We start from the raw sequence: 24,943 nt of genomic DNA, 5'->3' as shown, positions 1-24,943 counted from the left end.
CAGCTTTACAACAAATGTTAAAGGAACTTTTATAGGCAAGAAACACAAGAGAAGGAAAAGACCTACACAAACAAACCCAAAACAATTAACAAAATGGTAATAGGAACATACACATCAATAAGTATCTTAAATGTAAATAGATTAAATGCTCCAACCAAAAGACATAGAGTGGCTGAATGGATACAAAAGCAAGACCCGTATATATGCTGTCTACAAGAGACCCACTTCAGACCTAGGGACACATACACACTGAAAGTGAGTGGATGGAAAAAGATATTCCATTCAAATGGAAATGAAAAGAAAACTAGAGTAGCAATTCTCATATCAGAAAAAATGACTTTAAAATAAAGACTATTACAAGAGACAAAGAAGTAAACTACTTAATGATTAAGGCATCAATTCAAGAAGAAGATATAGCAATTGTAAACAGTTATGCACCCAACACAGGAGCATCTCAATACATAAGACAAATGATAATAGCCATAAAAGGGGAAATTGACAGTACCACAATCATAGTAGGGGACTTTAACACCCCACTTTTACCAATGGACAGATCATCCAAAATGAAAACAAATAAGGAAACATACCCTTTAAGAGATACAGTAAACAAGATGGACATAATTGATATTTATAGGACATTCCAACCAAAAACAAAAGAATACACTTTCTTCTCAAGTGCTCATAGAGCATTTTCCAGGATAGATCATATCTGGGTCACAAATCAAGGCTTGGTAAATTTAAGAAAATTGAAATCCTATCAAGTACCTTTTCGAAACGTAATGCTATGACACGATATCAATTACAGGAAAAATTCTGTAAAAAATACAAACACATGGTGGCTGAACAGTACTCTACTAAATAACCAAGACAACACTGAAGAAAGCAAAAAGGAAATCAAAAAGTATCTAGAAACAAATGACAATGAAAACACAATGACCCAAAACCTATGGGATGCAGCAAAAGCAGTTCTAAGAGGGAAGTTTATAGCAATACAATCCTACCTCAAGGAACAAAAAACCTCTCAAATAAACTACCTAACCTTAAAACTAAAGCAACTAGAGAAAGAAGAACAAGAAAACCCCAAAGTTAGCAGAAGGAAAGAAATCATAAAAATCAGATCAAAAATAAATGAAAAAGAAATGAAGGAAACAATAACAAAGATCAATAAAACTAAAAGCTGGTTCTTTCAGAAGATAAACAAAATTGATAAAACATTAGCCATACTCATCATGAAAAAAAGAGAGAAGACTCAAATCAATAGAATTAGAAATGAAAAAGGAGACATAACACCTGCTTGTGAATTAAATTATATTCACCTGACTGTGAATTAAACTCTTCCAACAAACAAAAGCCCAGGACCAGATGGCTTCACAGGAGAATTCTACCAAACATTTAGAGAAGAGCTAACACCTATCCTTCTCAAACTCTTCCAAAACATAGCTGAGGGAGAAACACTCCCAAACTCCTTCTACGTGGCCACCATCACCCTGATACCAAAACCAGACAAAGATGTCACAAAGAAAGAAAACTACAGGCCAATATCACTGATGAACATAGATGCAAAAATCCTTCAACAAAATACTAGCAAACAGAATCCAACAGCACATTAAAAGGATCATAAGCCATGATCAAGTGGGGTTTATTTCAGGATTGCAAGGATTCTTCAATATACACAAATCAATCAACGTGATACACCATATTAAGAAACTGAAGGAGAAAAACCATATGATCATCTCAATAGATGCAGAGAAAGCTTTCGACAAAATTCAACACCCATTTATGATAAAAGCCCTGCAGAAAGTAGGCATAGAGGGAACTTTCCTCAACATAATAAAGGCCATATATGAAAAACCCACAGCGAACATCATCCTCAATGGTGAAAAACTGAAACCATTTCCACTAAGATCAGGAAAAAGACAAGGTTGCCCACTCTCACCACTACTATTCAACATGTTTTGGAAGTTTTAGCCACAGCAATCAGAGAAGAAAAAGAAATAAAAGGAATCCAAACAGAAAAGAAGAAGTAAAGCTGTCACTGTTTGCAGATGACATGATACTATACATAGAGAATCCTAAAGATGTTAACAGAAAACTACTAGAGCTAATCAATGAATTTGGTAAAGTAGCAGGATACAAAATTAATGCACAGAAATCTCTTGCATTTCTATACACTAATGACGAAAAATCTGAAAGTAAAATTAAGAAAACACTCCCATTTACCATTGCAACAAAAAGAATAAAATATCTAGGAATAAACATACCTAAGGAGACAAAAGACCTGTATGCAGAAAATTATAAGACACTGATGAAAGAAATTAAAGATGATACAAATAGATGGAGAGATATACCATGTTCCTGGATTGGAAGAATCAACATTGTGAAAATGACTCTACTACCCAAAGCAATCTACAGATTCAATGCAATCCCTATCAAACTACCAGTGGCATTTTTCACAGAACTAGAACAAAAAATTTCACAATTTGTATGGAAACACAAAAGACCCCGAATAGCCAAAGCAATCTTGAGAACGAAAAATGGAGCTGGGGGAATCAGGCTCCCTGACTTCAGACTATATTACAAAGCTTCAGTAATCAAGACAGTTTGGTACTGGCACAAAGACAGAAATATAGATCAGTGGAACAGGATAGAAAGCCCAGAGATAAACCCACACACATATGGTCACCTTATCTTTGATAAACGAGGCAAGAATATACAGTGGAGAAAAGACAGTCTCTTCGATAAGTGGTGCTGGGAAAATTGGACAGGTACATGTAAAAGTATGAAATTAGAACACTCCCTGACACCATGCACAAAAATAAACTCAAAATGGATTAAAGACCTAAGTGTAAGGGCAGACACTATCAAACTCTTAGAAGAAAACATAGGCAGAACACTCTATGACATACATCACAGCAAGATTCTTTTTGACCCAGCTCCCAGAGAAATGGAAATAAGAACACAAATAAACAAATGGGACCTAATGAAACTTAAAAGCTTTTGCACAGCAAAGGAAACCATAAACAAGACCAAAAGATAACCCTCAGAATGGGAGAAAATATTTGCAAATGAAGCAACTGACAAAGGATTAATCTCCAAAATTTACAAGTAGCTGATGCAGATCAACAACAAAAAAACAAACAACCCAATCCAAAAATGGGCAGAAGACCTAAATAGACATTTCTCCAAAGAAGATATACAGATGGCTTACAGACACATGAAAGAATGCTCAACATCATTAATCATTAGAGAAATGCAAATCAAAACTACAATGAGATATCATCTCACACCGGTCAGAATGGGCATCATCAAAAAATCTACAAACAATAAATGCTGGAGAGGGTGTGGAGAAAAGGGAACACTCTTGCACTGTTGGTGGGAATGTAAATTGATACAACCACTATGGAGAACAGTATGGAGGTTCCTTAAAAAACTAAAAATAGAACTACCATATGACCCAGGAATCCCACTACTGGGCATATACCCTGAGAAAACCATAATTCAAAAAGAGTCATGTACCAAAATGTTCATTGCAGCTCTATTTACAATAGCCAGGACATGGAAGCAACCTAAGTGTCCATCATCAGATGAATGGATAAGGAAGATGTGGCACATGTATACAATGGAATATTACTCAGCCATAAAAAGAAACGAAATTGGGGCTTCCCTGGTGGTGTAGTGGTTGAGAATCCGCCTGCCAATGCAGGGGACACAGGTTCGAGCCCTGGTCTGGGAAGATCCCACATGCCGCGGAGCAACTGGGCCCGTGAGCCACAGCTACTGAGCCTGCGCGTCTGGAGCCTGTGCTCTGCTACAAGAGAGGCCGCGATAGTGAGAGGCCCACGCACCGCGATGAATAGTGGCCCCCGCTCGCCGCAACTGGAGAAAGCCCTCGCACAGAAACAAAGACCCAACACAGCCAAAAATAAATAAATAAATAATTTTATAAAAAAAAAAAAAAAAAAGAAACGAAATTGGTTTATTTCTAGTGAGGTGGATGGAGTTAGAGTCTGTCATACAGAGTGAAGTAAGTCAGAAAGAGAAAAATAAATATCGTATGCTAACACATATATATGGAATCTAAGGAAAAAAAAAAAAAGGTCATGAAGAACCTAGTGGCAAGATGGGAATAAAGACACAGACCTACTAGAGAATGGACTTGAGGATATGGGGAGGGGGAAGGGTAAGCTGTGACAAAGTGAGAGAGTGGCATGGACATATATACACTACCAAACAGAAAATAGGTAGCTAGTGGGAAGCAACCGCATAGCACAGGGAGATCAGCTCTGTGCTTTGTGACCACCTAGAGGGGTGGGATAGGGAGGGTGGGAGGGAGGGAGATGCAAGAAGGAAGACATATGGGAACATACGTATGTGTATAACTGATTTACTTTGTTGTAAAGCAGAAACTAACACACCATTGTAAAGCAATTATACTCCAATAAAGATGTTAAAAAAATAAATAAATAAAGGTAGCAGGACAATTTCTAGCCCTTTTTTGTTGTTGTTGTTCCATTCTATTCTTATCCTTAGGCACCCTCAGCTTGAATTTTGTAAGCACACAGATTGGAGACATTCATGTCCTTACAGTGTCTGGATTTGTCCACTCAAAGGAAAAGAGATAGCGGGAGACTGGGTGCAGGGGAATGCAGAAGAAAGTGACTTTTAATTATAGCACTGTGAACAAATTTAAGAGCCCATAGTTTAAAAACTTAGATGTGGTGTCATAGATGTCACCTCTTGCTTGGGACTGAGGTAGATTCCTCCAGCTAAGAGCAATTGTTTTCCTTGGTGGGTACCATCTCTGTGGGGATCTCTAGCTTGGACAATTGTGTGGAATTTAGTGAACAAGTCCCTTCCCAACAATGGGGGAGGCACACAGAGATGAGCAGAAACTGATGTGCAAGGGTAAAATTTCCTAGCAAACAGTTGAGGAGAGGGTTGAATCACTTGGTTTTGGGCTTTCCATCAATCCCCATTATCATAAAGGATTGGCAGGACAAGGGTCTAGGGAAATCCTTCAACACAGAGTAGGCGACCCCCGTATCTAATAAGAAAATAACTTTCCTACCTGCCATGTCAAGGGTTACCTGAGGCTCCTCCAGACAAATGACCAGTTGTCCTTTGGGAGCTAGGAAGCGTACAGGGCCCCATCATTCTTCAGTCCTCTCAGCCCCCATTTGTTTGGGGACCGCTTCAGGAATGGAGGCAGTCCCGCTTCCAGTGGCCTTCTCTGTGTGTCGGAGAGGGTCCTGCTGGACTTTTCCCATACCGGGGTCATTAGTTCTTCCAGAGGCCTTCTTGGCCACACTTAAAACAGATGTTTTCTTGGTGAGACAGTGGCTCTTATCCAGGCTTCCTGGATCCTGTCCTCACCACGAGTCTTCGCAAGGGAAGGTAACTCTGAGGTGGTGCAGGGGTTAGGGCTGCCACCAGTAGTTGTGTTTTTCACTATTGTCGCAGAATCCTGTTTTCCTCTTCAACCCATCTCTATTGTTAAATATTCCGAAGGTCAAATCCATGAGCTGATTCTTGCGGGTCTGGAGTCATATTGCTGCTCTTCATAATTTTCTCCTAATGTCTGGGGCCAAATGAGTGATAAAGTTGATGTTTACTAGGACTTGCCCTTTTTGGGTGTCGGGATTTATATTGGTGTGTCTTTTAAAAGCCTCCTCCAAGTGGCCCTAAAAAAGGCCAGATTCTCATCTTTTTCCTGTGTTACGTCTCTGACTTTGTCATAATTGACAGACCTAACAACACACCTTTTCATCCCCTCTCTGAGACAAATTATCATGTGGTTCTTGCATTCAATCCCTCTACTTCCCTGTTGGTAGTCACAGTGGGGTTCTTGGTCAGGGATTGCATCCCTCCTGGTAAGGTAGATTATACATCCTTGATTTCAGGTTTCAATTTGTCTGTATGTGCCTGGGCTTCACCAAGGATCCAGCTTTCTTCTTCAAAGGTTCAACAGGTAGAAAGGAGAACATGTAGGTCACCCCAAGTAAGTTCATAAGACATTGTCATTTTGGTAAATTCCTCCACAAACTGACTGGTGTCCTCAGAAAAACGTCCATATTTCTCTTTGCAAATAGCCAAATCTGCCATAGAAAAAGGGACGTGGACTCTGATTGTTCCTCCTTCACCAGCCGACACTTCCCTTAAGGGACAGAGTTTGGTGGTAGGAGGTCAGTAGGTAGCCCCACTACAAGTAGTACTGGTGGGACTCTCCTCTGGTGATGGAGGAGAGGGGGCAGACATGGAGGGGTATGGTAATGGGGTCTCTGGATATCCAGATGGGGCATTAGGGTAGATGGTCTGGAGGACTGTCCCCCCTCAGAACTGAGGGAGGTAGGGATTCATGGCTGTGGACCTCAGGGAGGTGGACTCATAAGGGGATCATCTAAAACATCTGGCTCCTGTTGGGGAAGAAAGCACTTTGAAGGGAAGTGAACCAAGCACACCTTGTGGGAGTTCTTTAGACCTGGATTTTGGAAAAGGGCCATGAACATTTGAATGTATGACTTCCCTTAATTTACCTTTCCTTTAACAAAATAGGCCCAACTGCAAGATGGTATTGTAATTCAATGACCCATTTTCTGGTTAGATCTCTTGGTCCACTAGTTTGTACTGGGGCCATGCACTATTGCAAAAGGAAAATTAATTTCTTTTTTTAAACCATCCTGTCTAAATTTTCCCCAATTAGCTAATGTATCCTAGCGAGATGTTTGTAGTTGCCCCCATATTTTTATTGGGATGTCTTGACAAGATGGGGGTCTGATGGATGGTAGTTATTTGTCCTGGCATTCTCCCATTGTCAACAGTGGGGTCCCTGTGAGCACCTGAAATCTGCCTGGCCAGTGAGCCTGAGGAGGACCCTTGGATTAGTCAAGGAAAGGAACAGGAGCCAGTGGGCGAAAAAGTGACCAGAGTCCCAGAGCCTAAACCTTTCAGAGAAGAAGGGAGGAGACCTAGGCGCTGAGCCAACTAAACAGGTTAACTTTATTATTGAAACAAAATAAAGAGAAACAAATAGAGCTGCAGGGTATGACTGGAGTGCCACAAGGCAGTGATAACAATACAAGGAAAAGCTCCCCTAAGGATATGGTCCTTGTGATGTTGTGGAGGACTACCTCTCCACAGAAATAAAAGAGGCAACATCCAACCTGCTGGCAAAGCTGGCAAGGAGGCTCAAGGATCAATAGACAGTCCAAGAAGTCAGGAGAGGAGGATATAAGTGAAATCCAGGACAGGAGGGAAGGTTTACAGCCATGACTCTTCCCAGAATAGAGAGGTGTTTTAGCAGGTGTACAACCATGATGTTTCCTAAAAGAGATTTGAAAGCCCGCTGAGAGAGATGCTCACCCACTGCCTCCACTCAGGGACTGATAAATTCTGCCCACAACACCCACAAGGGAAGTGCTCACCCACACTTCTGCTTAGATGTGCCTGGGCTCCCCATGAGATGTGACCCTTAAGAGGGAGCACAGTGCCCAGCTCGATATCACAGTTGACAAGAGGGTTGAAATAAGAAGGAATACTGAGTGAGACTAGGAACGTGCATAGTGGAGATGCTTCCTGGTGGAGGAAGAGACTGTGACCATCTCAAGGGAAGTGCTCGCCCACAATATCCACTCGGGAGTGCAATGAGGCCATAAACCCTGAAAGCACATGGGGAGGGCTGGGCCACAAATCTAGAAGAGGACTCATGGAGTCCCTCAATTTGGGTCCTCAAGGCAGTTCTGGTGTCCCAGAACCAGACTGGGACTAAGAATGAGTATGGAGGGGGATTTGGGCTCGAGGAGCCACAGGGGAAACACACCCAATGAAGTTGTCAATTACTTGCTACACGGTCTTAATTTGGATGTCTGGTGGTCATCTAGGTGGATCTTCTTGAGTCCAAAGAGATAGAGTAATAAGAGGATGAAAAAGATCAAGGGGAGGAAAGCCTTGGCCTCAGTGGGCTCCTTCATGGCCAGAGAACTGGTCTCTGCCAGATCCTGCAGGTGGTGTAAGCTGCCACCTAAGGGGCTACTTGAATATCTACCAGCTCGGGACAAGTCCCAGCCATTCTTCAGAAGGGAGTCATAGCCCAATAGGCGGATTGAGATTATGTCCTTTGAGGCCCCATGTGGGGTACCAGAAAAGATGTTGCAGGAAAGAAAGTGGGACCAGAGAGTATGGTCACATCCCAGGTCTCAGACTAGTCCCTGGGATGGCCACTGAGTGGCTTCGTGCAGGAAATAACTTAAGAGTATGCCGTAGTAAAGTGAAAGGTTTACTCAGGAAGATACACACTACATAGAGTGTGGGCCATCTCAGAAGATGAGAGGCACCAGGATACGGGGTTGTCAGTTTTTATAGGGGTGAGTAATTTCATAGGCTAAAGAGTGGGAGGAGTATTCCAGCTATTTTGGGGAAGAGGTGGAGATTTCCAGGAATTGGGTCACCGCCCACTTTTTGACCTTTTATGGTCGGCCTTGGAACTGTCATGGTGCCTGTGGGTGTGTCATTTAGCATGCTGATGTGCTACAATGAGCATACGCTAAGGCTCAAGGTCTAGTGGAAGTTGACTTGTCCACCATGTTGGACCTAGTTTGTTCTAATCAGTTTATGTCATGTCCACGATCTATGTCATTGTTTTAAAGGTTGTGCCCTGCACCTTTCCTGTTTCAGCCAGAGGAGATTGCACTTCTGGGCCACACAGAAGAGCTCTTACACATGACCACTCTTTCAAGACCCAGGGAGGGAACGGTTTTGCCTAATACATATAGGCAAACACAAAGAGACAGGCAAAATGAGGAGATGGAGGAATATGTTCCAAAGCAAAGAATAAGACAAATCCCCAGAAAAATACCTTAATGAAACAAGGATAGGCAACCTATCTGATAAATAGATAAGAAGTAATGATCATTCAAGTGCTGCTCATCACAGGAGAAGAATGAATGAACACAGCAAGAACTTAAAGATATAGAAAACATAAGAAAGTACCAAAAATAAGTTATAACTAAACTGAAAAATACACTGAAGGGGTTCAACAGTAGAGTGGATAAAATAGAAGTGTAAACTAGTGAGCTGGAAGACAAAGCAATGAAAAACACCCAGACAGAGAAGAAAAAAAAAAATTGACAAGCAATGGTATCTTAAGGAAATTCTGGGATGACATCATTTGCATTATAGTGATCTCAGGAAGAGAAGAGAGAGAGAAATGGACAGAGAATATATTTGAAGACAGAATTACTGAAAATTTCCCAAACCTGGGAATGAAAACAGACATGGAAACAGGTCCAGGAAGCACAGAAAGTCCCAATCAAGATCAACCAAATGAAGTTCACAGCAAGACACATTGTAGTTAAAGTGGCAAAAATTAAAGATAAAGGGGAAATATTAAAAGCAGCAAGGAAAAAGCAACTAGTTACATACAAGGGTGCATAAGACTATAAGCTGACTTCTCAGCAGAAAAATTTGCAGGACAGAAAACAGTGGTGTGATATATTTAAAGTGATTAAATAAAAAACCTTACAACCAAGAATACACTCCCTCACAAGGCTATAATTCAAATTTGAAGGAGAGATAAAGGGTTTTACTGACAAACAAAAACTAAAAAAGTTCAGTACCATGAGACCAGATTTACAATAAATATTAAAAGCATTTATTTAAGCAGAAAAAAACACCAAAACTACAAATATGGAAAACACAAAAGGAAAAATCTCATTGGTAAAATGAAATATACAATAAAAGTAGTATTTCAGTCACTTATAAATATAGCCAGAAAGCTAAAAGACAATGGTAGTAAAATAACCTATGTCCATAATAACTGGTTAAGAAATACACAAAACAAAAAAGATGTATAGACAGTAACACAATAAGAGTAAGGAACTTTAATATGCCACTTGTATCAAATGCCAGATCATCCAGACAGAAAATCAATAAGCAAACACTAGCCTTAAGTGACACATTACATCAGATATACTTTTGGTGCATATAAAATATTCCAAAAGCATAGAATTCACATTCTTTTCAAGTGCACATGGAACATTTTCAAGGATAGATCATAAAGTAATCCCCAAAACAAGTCCCAGTAAATTTACAATCAAAATTATATCAAGGATTTTTTTCTGACCACAATGCTATGAGACTGGAAATTAACTACAAGGAAAAAAAGAAAAAAACACAAACACATAGACTCTAAACAATATACTTACTGCTAATAATGAATGTGTCATAAAAGAAATCAAAGAGGAAACTTAAAAATACCTGGAGAAAAATGAAAACAAAACACAACAATCCAAAATTTATGGGAGGCAGCAAAAGTAGTTCTAAAAGGAAAGCTTATAGTGATATAATCTTGCCACAGGAAACAAGGTAAATCTCAAATAAACAACCAAAATCCACACCTAAAGAAACTAGAAAACAAACAAAATCTTAAGTTAGTGGAAGGAAAGAAATAATAAAGATCAGAGCAGAAATAAATGAAACAGAGGAAAAAAAAACAATAGAAAATATCAATGAACTAAGAGCTGGTTCTTTCAAAATATAAATAGAATTGATAAAACTTTAGCCAGACTCCTCAAGAAATGAAGAGGGAGTGTCCAAATCAATAACATAAGAAAAGAAAGAGAAGTTACAAGCAACATCACAGAAGTACACAGGATCATAAGAGCTTACTGCAAACAATTATACACAATTAAATGAACAAACTAGAAGGACTGAACAAATTTCTTAGAAGTGTAAAATCTCCCAAGACAGAACCAAAAAGAAATAGAATATATGAACAGACAAATTACAAGTAATAAAACAGAATCAGTAACTAAAATATTCTCAAGAAACAAAAGTCAATGACCAGACAGCTTCACTGCTGGATTCTACCAAATATGAAGAGAAGTTTAAAACCTATCAATTCCGAATTATTTCAAAAATTGCAAAGGAAACAATGCTTCCAAACTGATTCTATGAGACCAGTATCACACCAATAACAAAACCAGACAAGGATATAACAGAAAACAAATTGTGGGGCAATATCACTGATGAACAAACATGAAAATCTCCTCAACAAAATATTAGCAAACTGAAATCAACACTACAATAAAATAATAATACACGAGGATCAAGTTGGATATATCCTGGGATGCAAGTATGGTTCAATATCCACTAATGAAGTAATGCAATACACAGCATTACCAACTGAATAATAAAAAATTAGATAATTAATGTAAGATAGAAATTGTATTAAACATTTTTTTTCTGACTGCATGGTATGAAACAAGAAATCAATTACAAAAAGAAAAATGGGAAAAGAACAAATACTAAGAGACATAAAATACTACTAAAAAACAATGGGTCAATGAAGAAATCAAAAAGAAAATAAGAATACACCTCAAGACAAATGAAAATGGAAACACAACACTCGAAAATCTATGGGATGCAGCAAAGCAGAGGGAAGTTTATCGTGACACAGGCCTTCTTCAAGAAATAAGAAAAATCTCAAATAAACACCCAAATCTACCACCTAAAGGAATAAAGAAAAGAAAAACACAACAAAAAAGGCCCAAAGTCAGCAGAAGGAAGGAAATAAAGATCAGAGAGGAAAGAATTTAAATACCGATATGAAAAAAGATGAATGAAACAAAGAGCTGTTTTTCTGAAAAGATAAAAAAATTGGGGGGTAACTTCCAGTAGGGAAATCAGCTGGCTTGAGAATGGAAAAGAGCTGGTATTTCAGTTTCATTACGAAGCTGTGTGGCTGACAGGGTCATGGTGCTCCAGCTGGATGTCAGGACTGAACCTCTGAGGTGGGAGAAATGAGTTGAGGATATTGGACCAACAGAGACTTCCTAGCTCCATGTAATATCAATCGGTGAGAGCTCTCCCAGAGATATACATCTCAATGCTAAGACCCAGCAGCACTAAACGACCAGCAAGCTCCAGTGCTGGACACCCCATGCCAAACAAAGAGCAAGACAGGAACACAACGCCACCCATTAGCAAAAAGTCTGCCTAAAATCATAATAAGTTCACAGACATGCCAAAATACACGACCAGATGCAGTCCTGCCTATGAGAAAGACAAGATCCAGCCTGATCCACCAGAACACAGATACCAGTCTCCTCCACCAGGAAGCCTACACAACCCACTGAACCAACCCTATCCACTGGGGGCAGGCACCAAAACAATGAGAACTACAAACTTGCAGCCTGTTGAAAGGAGACCCCAAATGCAGTAAGTTAAGCAAAATGAGAAGACAGAGAAATATGCAACAGATGAAGGAGCAAGGTAAAACCCAAACGGACAAAACAAATAAAGAGGAAATAGGGAGTCTACCTGAAAAAGAATTCAGAGTAATGATAGTAAAGATAACCCCAAATCTTGGAAATACAATGGAGAATATACAAGAAACGTTTAACAAGGACTTGGAAGACCTAAACAGCAAACAAACAATGATGAACAACACAATAAATGAAATTAAAAATTCTCTAGAAGGAATCATTAGCAGAATAACTGAGGCAGAAGAACGGATAAGTGACCTGAAAAATAAAACAGTGGAAATAACTACCAAAGAGCAGAATAAAGAAAAAAGAATGAAAAGAACTGAAGACAGTCTCAGTGACCTCTGGAAGAATATTAAATGCACCAACATTCTAATTATAGGGGTCCCAAAAGAAGAAAAGAAAAAGAAAGGGACTGAGAAAATAGTTGAAGCAATTATAGTTGAAAACTTCCCTAACATGGGAAAGGAAATGGTCAATCAAGTCCAGGAAGTGCAGAGTCCCATACAGGATAAATCCAAGGAGAAACATGCCAAGACAATAAAACTTCCAAAAATTAAATACAAAGAAAAAATATTGAAAGCAGCAAGGGAAAAGCAACAAATAACATACAAGGGAATCCCCATAAGGTTAACAGCTGATCTTTCAGCAGAAACTCTGCAAGCTGGAAGGGAGTGGCAGGATATACTTAAAGTGATGAAGGAGAAAAACCTACAACCAAGATGACTCTACCCAGCAAGGATCTCATTCAGATTTGATGGAGAAATTAAAACCTTAACAGACAAGCAAAAATTAAGAGAATTCAGAACCACCAAACCAGCTTTACAACAAATACTAAAGGAACTTCTCTAGGCAGGAAACACAAGAGAAGGAAAAGACCTACAATAACAAACCCCAAACAATTAAGAAAATGAAAATAGGAACATACATATCAATAATTACCTTAAATGTAAATGGATTAAATGCTCCAAGCAAATGATATAAATGGGCTGAATGGATACAAAACCAAGACCTGTATATATGCTGCCTACAAGAAACCCACTTCACACCTATGGACACATACAGACTGAAAGTGAGAGGATGGAAAAAGATGTTCTATGCAAATGGAAATCAAAAGAAAGCTGGAGTACCAATTTTAATATCAGACAAAATAGACTTTCAAATAAAAACTTCCAAGAGACAAAGAAGGACACTACATAATGATCAATGGATAAGTCCAAGAAGAATATATAACAATTGTAAATATTTATGCACCCAACATAGGAGCACCTCAATATATAAGGAAAATGCTAACAGCTATAAAAGGGGAAATCGGCAGAAACACAATAATTGTAGGTGACTTTAACACCCCACTTTCACCAATGGACAGATCGACCAAAATGAAAATAAAGTAGAAAACACAAGCTTTAAATGACACATTAAACAAGATAGATTTAATTGATATTTATAGGACATTCCATCCAAAAACAACAGAAAACACCTTCTTCTCATTTGCTCATGGAACATTCTCCAGGATAGATCATATCTTGGGTCACAAATCAAGTGATGGTAAATTTAAGTAAATTGAAATCAAATCAAGTATCTTTTCCAACAAAAACGCTATGAGACTAGATATCAATTAAAGGAAAAAAACTGTAAAAAATACAAACACGTGTAGGCTAAACAATATGCTACTAAATAACCAAGAGATCACTGAAGAAATCAAAGAGGAAATCAAAAAATACCTAGAAACAAATGACAGTGAAAACACGATGACCCAAAACCTATGGGATACAGAAAAGCAATTCTAAGTTGGAGGTTTATAGCAATACAATCCTAGCTCAAGAAACAAAAAACATCTCAAATAAATAACCTAACCTCACACCTAAAGCAATTAGAGGAAGAAGAACAAAAACACACCAAAGTTAGCAGAATGAAAGAAATCATAAAGATCAGGGCAGAAATAAATAAAAAAGAAATGAAGGGAACAATAGCAAAGATCAATAAAACTAAAAGCTGGTTCCTTGAGAAGATAAACAAAATTGATAAATCATTAGCCAGACTTATCAAGAACAAAAAGGGAGAAGACTCAAATCAACAGAATTAGAAATGAAAAAGGAGAAGTAACAACTGACACTGCAGAAATACAAAGGATCATGAGAGATTACTACAAGCAACCCTATGCCAATAAAATGGACAACCTGGAAGAAATAGACAAATTCTTAGAAAAGCACAACTTTCCAAGACTGAACCGGGAAGAAATAGAAAATATGAACAGACCAATCACAAGCACCAAAATTGAAACTGTGATTAAAAATCGTCCAACAAGGAAACAGGAGTGGCCTTCTGAGAGGTGGTAATGCTTGTCCCTTGATCTAGGGGCTGGTTGCAGGGGTGTGTTTAATTTGTGCAAAATTGATAGAACTGTGCACTTTTGATGTGTTCCCTTTTTGTATGTACTTTATACTATAATAAAAGTTTCATAATTTAAAAACAAACAAACAAACAAACAAATCTTCCAACAAACAAAAATCGAGGACCACATGGCTTCACAGGCGAATTCTATCAAACATTTAGAGAAGAGCTAACACCTATCCTCAAACTCTTCCAAAATATAGCAGAGGGAGGAACACTCCCCGACTAATTCTACAAGGCCACCATCACCCTGATACCAAAACCAAAGATGTCACAAAAAAGAAAACTACAGGCCAATATCACTGATGAACATAGATGTAAAAATCCTCAACAAAATACCAGCAAACAGAACCCAACAGCACACCAAAAAGATCATACACCATGATCAAGTGGAGTTTATCCAAGGAATGCAAGGATTCTTCAATATATATAAATCAATCAAAGTGATACACCATATTAACAAATTGAAGGATAAAAACCATATGATCATCTCAATAGATGCAGAGAAAGCTGTCAACAAAATACAACACACATTTACGATAAAAACCCTCCAGAAAGTAGGCATAGAGGGAACCTACCTCAACATAATAAAGGCTATATATGACAAACCCACAGCCAATATCTTTCTCAATGTTGAAAATCTGAAACCATTTCCACTAAGATCAGCAACAAGAAAAGGTTTCCCACTCTCACCTCTGTTATTCAACATCATTTTGGAAGTTTTAGCCACAGCAATCAGAAAAAAAAGAAAGAAAATGAATCCAAATCAGAAAAGAAGAGTAAAACTGGCACTGTTTGCAGATGACATGATACTATACATAGAGAATCCTAAAGATGCTACCAGAAAACTACTAGAGCTAATCAATGAATTTGGTAAAGTAGCAGGATACAAAATAATGCACAGAAATCTCTTGCATCCCTATACACTAATGATGAAAAACGTGAAAGAGAAATTAAGGAAACACTCCCTTTTACCACTGCAACAAAAAGAATAAAATACCTAGGAATAAATCTACATAAGGAGACAAAAGACCTGTATGCAGAAAACTATAATACACTGATGAAAGAAATTAAAGATGATACAAACAGATGGAGAGATATATCATGTTGTTGGATTGGAAGAATCAACATTGTGAAAATGACTATACTACCCAAAGCAATCTACAGATTCAACACAATCCCTGTCAAACTACCACTGGCATTTTTCACAGGACTAGAACAAAAAATTTCACAATTTGTATGGAAACACAAACGTCCTGAATAGCCAAAGCAATCGTTTTTCTTTCTTTAATTTTACTTATTTTATTTTTTGCTGTGTTGGGTCTTTGTTGCTTCAAGCAGGCTTTTCTCTGGTTGCGACGAGAGGGGACTACTCTTTGTTGCAGCCCACGAGCTTCCCATTGCAGTGGCTTCTCTTGTTGTAGAGCACATGTTCTAGGTTCGTGGGCTTCAGTAGTTGTGGCACATGGGCTCAGTAGTTGTGGCACACAGGCTTAGTTGCTCTGCATCATGTGGGATCTTCCGAGACCAGGGCTCGAACCTGTGTCCCCTGCATTGGCAGGTGGATTCTTCACCACTGTGCCACCAGGGAAGCCCAGCCAAAGCAATCATGAGAAAGAAAAATGGAGCTGGAGGAATCAGGCTCCTAGATTTCAGACTATACTACAAAGCTTAAGTAATCAAGACAGTATGGTACTGGCACAAAAACAGAAATATAGATCAATAGAACAGGATAGAAAGCCCAGAGATAAACCCACGCATATATGGTCACCTTATCTTTGATAAAGGAGGCAATAATATCCAATGGAGAAATGACAGCCTCTTCAATAAGTGGTGCTGGGAAAACTGGACAGCTACATGTAAAGAATGAAATTAGAATACCCCCTAACACCATACACAAAAATAAACTTAAAATGGATTAAAGACCTAAATGTAAGGCCAGACTCTATAAAACTCTTAGAGGAAAACATAGGCAGAACACTCTATGACATAAATCACAGCAAATCCTTTTTGACCCACTTCATAGAGAAATGGAAATAAAAACAAAAATAAACAAATGGGACATAATGAAAGTGAAAAGCTTTTGCACAGCAAAGGAAACCATAAACAATATGAAAGTACAACCCTCAGAATGGGAGAAAATATTTGCAAATGAAGCAACTGACAAAGGATTAATCTCCAAAATGTACAAGCAGCCCATGCAGATCAATATAAAAAAAACAAACAACCCCATCCAAAAATGGGCAAAAGACTTAAATAGACATTTCTCCAAAGAAGATATACAGATTGCCAACAAACACATGAAAGGATGCTCAACATCAGTAATCATTAGAGAAATGCAAAACAAGACTACAATGAGGTATCACCTCACAGCAGTCAGATTGGCCATCATCAATAAATCTGCAAACAAAAAATGCTGGAGAGCGTGTGGAGAAAAGTGACCCTCCTACACTGTTGGTGAGAGTGTAAATTGATACAGCCACCATGGAGAACAGTATGGAGGTTCATTAAAAAACTAAAAATAGAACTACCATATGACCCAGCAATCCTACTACTGGACATATAACCTGAGAAAACCATAATTCAAAAAGAGTCATGTACCACAATGTTAATTGCAGCACTATTTACAATAGCCAGGGCATGGAAGCAACCTAAGTGTCCATCGACAGATGAATGGATAAAGAAGATATGGCACATATATACAATGGAATTTTACTCAGCCATAAAAGGAAACAAAATTGAGTTATTTGCAGTGAGGTGGATGGACCTAGAATCTGTCATACAGAGTGAAGTAAGTCAGAAAGAGGAAAGCAAATACCATATGCTAACACATATATGGAATTAAAAAAGAATGGTTTTGAAGAACCTAGGCACAGGACAGTAATAAAGACACAGACATAGAGAATGGACTTAAGGACACAGGGAGGGGGAAGGGTAAGCTGGGATGAAGTGAGAGAGTGGCATTGACGTATATACACTACCAAATGTAAAATAGATAGCTAGTGGGAAGCAGCCTCATAGCACAAGATCTGCTCGGTGCTTTGTGACCACTTAGAAGGGTGGGATAAGGAGTGTGGGAGGGAGACGCGAGTGAGGTTATTTGGGGATATAAGTGCACATATAACTGATTCACTTTGTTATACAGCAGGAAATAACACAACAATGTAAGGAAATTATACTCCAGTAAAGATTTTTAGAAAAATAAATAACAGGTGGTGGTGAGTATGTGGAGAGAAAGAATCCCCTGTAGTGTTTTTGGGAATGTAAATTGGTGTAGCCACTATGGAAAACAGTTCAGAGATTCCTCAAAAAAATAAAAATAAAATTACCATGAGAATATATAAAATAAAAGCACCCAATTAAAATTCATTTAAAAAATTGATAAACCTTTATCCAGGCTTACCAAGAAGAGAAAGGACCCAAATTTTTGAAAAGCAAAGAGGAGAAATAAGAAATGATACCACAGGATACTAAAAATGATGAGAACATTATGAACAGTTATATGCCAACAACCTAGAAGTAATAGACACATTTCTAAAAACATACAACATGTGAAGACTGAATCAAGAAGTAACAGGCAATTTGGACAGATCAATCACTAGTAGTGAAATAGAATCTGTAGTTAAAAAAAAAAAAAAAAAACTCCCAGCAAACGAAAGTCCAGAATGGTGACAGCTTCACAGGGGAATTCTACTAAAGATAGAAAGAATTAATATCTATCCTTCTCAAACTATTTCAAAAAATTGAAGAGGACAGAACATTCACATATTCTACAAGGCCACCATTACCCTGATACCAAAACCAAAGACACTACAAAAAAAATTACAGGCCATTATAGTTAATAAATACTGATGCAAAGTCCTCAACAAAATTTAGCAAATCAAATCCAACAATATATAAAAAGGATTGTACACCAAGATTAAGCAGGTTTTTTTCCAGGGACACAAGGATGTTGCAACAGTCAATAATCCAATGGTGTACACCACATTAACAAAAGGAAGGATAAAAATTACGTGGTCATCTAAATAGATGCAGAAAAATCATTTGACAAGATTCAAATCTGTTCATGAAAAAAACTCATCAAAGTGAGTATAGAAGTAACTTATCTTAAAACAATGAAGGCCATTTATAAAAAACCCATATCTAACATCATACTCAACAGTGAAATGCTGAAATCCTTCCCACAAAATTCAGGAACAAAACAAGTATGCCCACTCTTGCCATTTCTATTTAACATAATATTGGAAGTCCTAGCCATAGCAATCAGACAAGAAAAAGAAGTAAAATTCATCCAAATTGAAAAGGAAGAAGTAAAACTGTCACTATTTGCAGATGACATGACAGTTTACTTAGAAATGCTAAAGTCTCTTCCCATAAACCATTAGAACTAAAAAATGAATTCAGCAAAGTTGTGAGATACAAGATTAATATACAGAAATCCGTTGCTTTTTATACACTTTTCATGAATGATCAGAAAGAGAATGAAAATTAACAATCACATTTAAAATCACATCAAAAATAATAAAATACCTAGGAATAAACTTAACCAAAGAGGTTTTTATACTAAAAACTAAACATTAATGAAAGAAATTAAAGATGATTAAAGAAATGGAAAGATATCCCTTGCTTTCAAATTGGAAGAATTAATTTTGAAAAAGTCATGCTACTCAAAGCTATCCAGAGATTTATCACAATCCCTATGAAAATACACATGACACTTTTTACAGAAGTAGAACAAATAATCCTAAAATTAATGTAGAACTAGAAAAGAACTCAAATTGCTAAACCAATCTTGAGGAAAAAAGAACAAAGTTGGAGGTATCATACTACTAGACTTTAGACTACACTGCAAAGCTAGAGTAATCAAAATAACATTGTGCTGGCACAAAAATAGACACATAGATCAATAGACTACAATAGAGAGCCCAGAAATATATGCAGGCTCCTATGGTCAATTAATCTATGAAAAAGGAGACAAAAATATAAATGGAGGAAAGACAGTCTCTTCAACAATAGGTGCTTAGAAAACTGGACAACCACATGAAAAACAATGAGGTTAAAATGGTCCCTCACAACATATACAAAATAAATGAAAAATGTTTTAAAGATCTAAATGTAAGACCTGAAACCACAAAACTCCTAGAAGAAAAACATAGGTGGAAAACTCTTTGACATATATTGTAGTAATATTTTCTTGGATCTGTCTCTTAAGGCAAAAAAAGCAAGAATAAACAGACATAATTAAATTTAAAAGCATTTCCACAGCAAAGGAAAACATGAACAAACAGAAAAGGCAACCTACAGAATAGGAGAAAAAAATTTCAAATGATATAAACAAGCAAGGGTTAATATCAAAAATATACAAAAAGCTCATACAACTCAATATCAAAAAACACCCCAATTACAAAATGGGCAGAAGGTCTGAAATGACATTTTTCCAGAGAAGATATACATCTGGCTAACAGGCACATGAAAAATATGCTCCACATCAGTAATTATTACAGAAACCTAAATTATAATAATGAGATATCACCACACACCGACCAGAATGGCTCTCATCCAAAGGACCACAAATAACAAATGTTAGCAAGGATGTGGAGTAAAGGGAACACTTGTACACTGTTTGTGGGAATGTAACTTTGTGCAGGCACTGTAGAAAACAGTATATAGGATTCTCAAAAAACTAAAAATAGAACTACCATACAGTACAGCAATTCCACTGCTGGGTATATATCCAGAAAATATGTAGACACTAATTCAAAATGATACATGCACCCCAATGTTCATAGCAGCACTATTCACAGTAGTCAGGATGTGGAAGCAACCCAAGTATCCATCAACAGATGAATGAATAAGAAATATATGGGATATAGTAATATGGAATATTACTCAGCTGTAAGAAAAGAATAAAATTCTGCCATTTGCAACAATGTGGATAAACCTAAAGAATATTTTGCTTGGTGAAATATGTCAGACTGTAAAAGACAAATACTGTATATAATCACTTATATGTGCAATCTAAAAAATAGTATGAACAAATCTATATGCAAAAACAGAAAAAGACTCATATATACTGAAAATAAACTAGTGGTTTTCAAACGAAAGATGGATGGGGGAGTGGTAATTTTGGGTTATAGGATTAAAAGACACAAACTACTTTGTATAAAAGAGGTAAAGAACAGGATATATTGTAAAGCTCAGGGAATTATAGCCATTATCTTGTAACAACTTCTGAAGGAGTATAATGAGAAATTTCTGATCACTATACTGTACACCTCAAACTACCATAACATTATATATCAACTATAGTCAGTTACAAAACATATGATCATCTCAATAAATGCACAATAATGTTTTGACAAAATTCAGCATCGATTTATGATAAAGACTCTCAAGAAAACCGGTACAGAGGGAACAGAACTCAACATAATAAAGGCTATATATGATAAACCCAAATCCAACAATACAGTAAAAGGATCTCCCACCATGATCAAGTGGGATTAATCCCAGGGATGCAATGATTTTTCAAGCAATATCATAAACCACATTAACAAATTAAAGAATATAATTCATATGGTCATCTCCATAGATGCAGAAAAAGTTTTTTTTAATTCAACATCCATTTATGATTAAACCTCCAGAACGTGGGTGTAGAGTGAACATAACACAACGTTAATAAAAACCATATGTAATAAGCCCACAGCTAATATATTACTCAATCGTGAAAAGCTGAAAGCATTTCCCATAATAACAGGAACAAACCAAGGATGCCCACTCTCACTACCTTTATTCAACATAGTATTGGAAGTCTCAGCCATAGCAATCATACAAGAAAAGGAAATAAAACTAATCCAAATTAGAAAAGAAGAAGTAAAACTGTCACTGTTTGCAGATGACATGATTCTATGTGTAGAAAATCCTAAAGGTACCACCAGGAAGCTACTAGAATGCATCAGTGAATTCAGTAATGCTTGCAGTATACAAAATTAATATACAAAATTCTGCTGCATTATTATATACTAACAACGAACTGTCAGAAAGAAAAATTTAGATAACAATCCCACTTACAGTGGCTTCAAAAAGAAAAAAATGCCCAGGAATAAATGTAACTAAAACTGTAAAAGATCTGTACTCTGAAAACTGTAAGACACTGATGAAAGAAATTGAAGATGACACTAACTAATGGAAAGATGTAGTGTTCATTGATTGAAACAATTAATATTGTTAAAATGACCATATAACTGAAAACAATCTACAGATTCAATGCAATCCATATCAAAATACCAAGGACAATTTTCACAGAGCTACAACAAATAATTCTAAAATTTGTAGGGAAACACAAAAGACCCCGAATAGCCAAAACAATTTTGAGAAAGAAGAACAAGTTGGAGGCATCATACTCAATAATTTCAAAGTATAGAACAAAGCTATGATAACTAAAGGAGTACAAAGTGGCACATAAGCAAACATATAGATCAATGGATCAGAATATAGAGCCCTGAAATGAAGCTACATTAGAGGATTAATTAATTTATGACCAGGATGCAAGAATACACAACAGGGAAAAGAGAGCCTCTGAAATAAATTGTGTTGGGAAAACTGAACAGCTATATGCAAAATAATCATAATGTACTACTTTCTCACACCATATACAAAAATGAACTCAAAATGGATTAAAGATTTAAAGGTAAGTCCTCAAACTACAAAACTTCTAAAACAATACTTAGGTAGTACACACTTTGACATTGGTCCTAGCAATATTTTTGATATGTCTCCTCAGGCAAGGTAAACAAAACAAGAAATAAACAAATGGGAGTACATCAAACTAAAAAGCTTTTGCACAGTGAAGGAAAACTTAAAAAATAAAAAAATCTTCCTACTGAATGGGAGAGGATATTGGCTAATGGTATATAAGGAGTTAATATTCAAAATGCACAAAGATCTCATGAAGCTAAATAAAAAATAACATAATTTAAAAATGGGCAAAGGACCTGAATAGACATTTTCTAAGGAAGGTATATACATGGCCAACAGTCACATGAAAAGATGCTCAACATCACTAATTATCAGGGAAATGCAAAATTAAAACCAAAATGAGATATCACATAACACCTGTCAGAATGGCTATTATCAAAAAGACAACAAATAACAAGTATGGGAAGGATATAGAGAGAAGGAAAACTTCTTGTCCTTTGGAGAGGTAAATTGGTTTAGCCACTGTGGAAAACAACATGGAGGTTCCTCAAAAAATTAAAATTAGAACTCCCATACAATCCAGCAATTCCAGTTTTTGGTTGTGGTACATATATACAATGGAATATTACTCAGCCATAAAAAGGAACGAAATTGAGTCATTTGTTGAGACGTGGATGGATCTAGAGACTGTCATACAGAGTGAAGTAAGTCAGAAAGAGAAAAACAAATATCGTATATTAACACATGTATGTGGAACCTAGAAAAATGGTGCAGATGAACCGGGTTGCAGGGCAGAGGTTGAGACACAGATGTAGAGAACAAACGTATGGACACCAAGGGGGGAAAACTGTGGTGGGGTGGGGATGGTGGTGTGCTGAATTGGGAGATTGGGATTCAAATGTATAAAGTGATGTGTATAAAATTGATGACTGATTTTAAAAAAAAGAATTAAAAAGCATTACATACAAACATTAAAAAAAAAACACTCAGCCCGGAGGCCGCGTGGAGGAGCGGCGGCATGGCGGCGGCGGCCGAGGAGCTGAGTCAGGGGTACTGGGATGAGGAGGAGGAGGAGGCAGAGCAGTTGGTTCTGGTGGAATTATCAGGAATTATTGATTCAGACTTTCTCTAAAAATGTGAAAATAAATGCAAGATTTTGGGAATTGATACTGAGAAGCCCATTCTGCAAGTGGACAGCTATGTCTTTGCTGGAGAGTATGAAGACACTCTTGGGACCTGTGTTATATTTGAAGAAAATGTTGAACATGTGGATGCAGAAGGCAATAATAAAACAGTGCTAAAATATAAATGCCACACAATGAAGAAGCTCAGCATGACAAGAACACTTCTGACAGAAAAGAAGGAAGGAGAAGAAAACATAGGTGGTGTGGAATGGCTGCAAATCAAGGAAAATGATTTCTCCTGTAGACCCAACATGATTTGTAGTTTTCTGCATGAAAATGAAGCGGATGAAGTTGTAGCTCCAGACCCAGATAAATCTTTGGAGTTGGAAGAGCAAGAGATTCAAATGAAAGATAATTCAAACCTGAGTTACGAACAGGAGAAACCACGGAACTTGGATATAGAGGATTCTGGTCCTCTTATTGATATGCCTTCTGAGACAGAAGGCTCTGTTTTTATGGAAACTCAAGAAACTGCCTTAGAAATCACTCCTAGATGAAATGTTTCTCATAAAAACTAGTCATGATCTTTTTAGAGTTTTTATATAAAATAACTGGCTTTGTAGTTTTCAGTTCACAATTTTATTATTTTTGTTGGCTATATACACATTTCCAATTATAATATAGTTTAATATACTAGAATCATTAAGGACCAGATACGAGTTTTTAAAAATATGGTTTCAATGACTATAGGGACCCTTCTGTGATGAGTCCTTTAAAATGGGGGTTTTACTAAGGTAAGTGTGAGTTTCTATTGCAGCCATCACAAATTTCCACAGACTTAGTGGCTAAAGTGTATTAAGCTACATAAGTGTATTGTCTTATAGTTTTGTAGGTCAGCCATCTGATATGGGTCTCACCTGGGCTAAAATCAAGGTATTTGCAGAGCTTCATTCTCTTCTGGACATGGCGTGGGGGACTCCATTTCCTTGTTCATTCAGTTGTTGGCAGAATTCAGTTCTTTGCAGCTGAAGGATCACGGTCCCATTTCCTTGCTGTTGGCTGAGAGCCATGCCCAGCTTCTAGAGGCTGCCTGCATTCCTTCACTCAGGGTCCCCTTCTCTTCAAAGCCAGCAATGGTCAAGTCCCTCTCAGTCTTTGAATCTCTCCTGCTTCTTCCATAATCTTATTGATGATGGACCCTTCTGCCTTCTTTTAAAGGTCCATTTGATTACACTGGGCACATCTGGGTAACTTCCCTATTTTAAGGTCTATAACCTTAATTCCATCTGCAAAGTCCCTTTTGTCATGTAATTTAAACAGGCATAAAACTGAGAATTGTGGCATGAAAATATTTAGGGGGCCATTTTCCAGTCTACCAAAGTCAGTACTACTCCTGAGAACAGAAAAAGAATTCAGAAGTGCTTAAGGGTGAAGGTACAGTTCTGATATTCCAGCTGTAATTTCACTTCT

General features: G+C 37.3%; 1 pseudogene; it reads left to right on the top strand.

The window, feature by feature from the left end:
• Nucleotides 1–23,365: 23,365 nt before the first annotated feature.
• Nucleotides 23,366–24,048, top strand: LOC137760299 (general transcription factor 3C polypeptide 6 pseudogene; annotated as a pseudogene).
• The last annotated feature ends 895 nt before the right edge of the window (nucleotides 24,049–24,943 follow it).

Source organism: Eschrichtius robustus, chromosome 1 (assembly GCF_028021215.1).
Source record: "Eschrichtius robustus isolate mEscRob2 chromosome 1, mEscRob2.pri, whole genome shotgun sequence".
Lineage (NCBI taxonomy): Eukaryota > Metazoa > Chordata > Mammalia > Artiodactyla > Eschrichtiidae > Eschrichtius > Eschrichtius robustus.
Note: the sequence above shows the minus strand (reverse complement) of the source record. Positions and strands in the feature narration are given on the sequence as shown.